Below are 2,616 nucleotides of genomic sequence, written 5' to 3'. Positions count from 1 at the left end.
CAGGGCTGGAGGATGTGCTGATGCGGAATGAGATGGCAGGTCTCCAGGTCTGGTGTTGAGAAGCCCTTTGGTTTTTTTTAAATGGTATTTGTTAAGCGCTCACTCTGTGCCAGATGCTGTACTAAGAGCTGGGGTAGATACACACTAATCAGGTTGGACACAGTCCATCTCCTACATAGGGCTCACAATCTTTATCCCCACTTTTCAGCTGAGGTAATGAAGGCACAGAGAAATGAAGAGACCTACACCAGGTCACATAGCAGACAAGAGGCAGAGCCGGCATTAGAAATCAGGTCCTTCCGACTCCCAGGCTTGAACTCTATCCACCAGGCCATGCTGCTTCTTTTGGTGGTTTTCCACCTGGGCAGTGGTGAGTGGTGATGGCAGAAGGCCTACCCCTCCAGGGCCACCAGTTTTGTTAGGAAGGAGGACGTGAACATGAGGGAATCTAAGGTAGCTCTCAGAAAAAGGGGTGGTGGCAACTACTGCTTCCAGGTCAATGGGCTTTTGTAGCTCCTTTTTCCCAGAGTCCCTTTCCATTCCTGTCCAAATCCCTGGAGCATGGTGTTTGCGTGCACTGCCTTTAATTCCTCAATTCTTCTTGATCTGTTTGCAACCACTTTTTCGACTGCTTGTAACCTTGTCATGGGCAGGGAACATGTCCGCTAATTTTGTTGTACTCTCCCAAGTGTTCAGTACAGTGCTCTGCACATAGTAAGCGCTCAGTAGATGCAATTGATTGATTTGTTCCACTGAAACTTCACTTTCTCAGGTCTCCAGTGGCCTCCTTGAAGCCAAGTCCAAAGGCCTATACATCACCCTATATGTCAATGCTCCTCGACTTCCTACTTGCTTTGGACATCAGGAACCACACCCTCTTCCTCAAAACCCTATCAGGCCCCAGTTTTGCTGATACAGGTCTAACCTGGTTCCCCTCCTCTTACCTCTCTGAACACACCTCTTCAGTTTCATTTTCTGGTTCCATATTTGCCTCATTCTCTTACTGAGGCATTCTGCAAGGCTCTGTTCACGATTCCCTTCCTCCCTCTCCCTCCCCTTCTCTCCCCCCTCACTCACTCATGGAATATTTCCTCTCCCACAGCTTCAGCTACCCTGTAATTCCAGGGGACTCCTTAACTTTCCTTGTACACCCAGATCTCTCCTTCAGACTTCAATTTGGCACCCACATTTGCCCCCAGGATATTTACACCTGGGAGTCCCCCAATACCTCAGACTTAAGTCTAAATTGGAACTAATCATCCTCCTAAACCCACGCATTCTCCAAACCCAGAGGACCTGGGTTTGAATCCTGGATTTGCCACTTGCATGCTGTGCAACCTTGGGCAAGTCACTTAACTTCTCTGGGGCTCAGTTTCTTCATCTGTAAAATAGGGATTCAATACCTGATCTCCCTCCCACTTAGACTGGAAGCTCCATGTAGAACAGGGACTGTGTCCCACATGATTAACTTGTATCTACCCCAGGGCTTAGAACAGTGCTTGACACAAAGTAGTGCTTAATAAACACCATAATTACTGTTATTTCAGTATTACATTACCAACATCCTCCTTACCACAGAACTTTGGTGTCAACCTCTACCCTTCACTGTCCTTAAATTTTCATATTCAATCCTGCCAGTTTTTTCTTCATATCTCCTGATCCACTCTTTTCTCTCCACCCACTCTGGTCCAAGCTCTCATCCAACAGACAGCTAGACTATTGCCTCCCAGTCTGGCGCCTCTCACCGCCTCCAATCTATACTACACTCTGCTGCATGGATCATCATCTTAGAGGATAGCCCATCACACAGCTCGCCATTCCTCCAAACCCTCAACTCCCTCCTCACAATCCCCTAAATCAAATGAAAACTCAGTTCACCAACATGCAACCAATTTGCCTCATCATACATAACTGCTCTCTCTTCCCGTTTCTCTCCAGTTTGCTTTCTTCGCTCCTCTCAAACTAATGTCCTTACTGTACCTCACACTCTTCTCTCCCACTTTCATCCCTTGCCCAACGTGTTCCCCTGGCTTGGAACTCCCTCCCTTTGCAAATCAAACAGACCACAGCACTATCCACATTCAGGGCCATTTGAAAATCCTACCTCCTACAACAAACTTTCCCAATTGTTCCTTTGACCCCTCCCAACATAATCCCACAGTCATGTCTAGTACAATGGCAATTGGTCATATCCATCCTCATTCCATACATATATATATATATATATATATATATATATGCCATTCAGTTACTTCCTATCATTACTGCTGTTTGTAAATATTTTCCTACCCTTCTCCGTTAGAGTGTAAATTCCTAGTGAGCAGGGAATGTTTTGCTTGCTTGTTTAGACCTCTCTAGTGTAGTGAGTACCATGCATTGCAACCAGAATAAATACTATTACTCATCCTCCTCCTTTCTCTCCTCTTTCTTTCCCTCTCCATCCCCCTCCTCCTCTGCCACCTTTTTCTCCTCTTTCTTCTCCACCCCCTTCTCCTCCCCCTTCTCTTCTTTCTTCTCTTCTTCCTCTTTCTTTTCCTCCTCCTCTTCCTCCTCTTCTTCCTCTTTCTTTTCCTCCTCCTCTTCCTCCTCTTCTTCCTCTTTCTTCTCCCCCCCCAT

Source organism: Tachyglossus aculeatus, chromosome 12 (genome assembly GCF_015852505.1).
Source record: "Tachyglossus aculeatus isolate mTacAcu1 chromosome 12, mTacAcu1.pri, whole genome shotgun sequence".
In the NCBI taxonomy this organism is placed as follows: Eukaryota; Metazoa; Chordata; class Mammalia; order Monotremata; family Tachyglossidae; genus Tachyglossus; species Tachyglossus aculeatus.
This window is presented reverse-complemented; position numbering follows the sequence as displayed.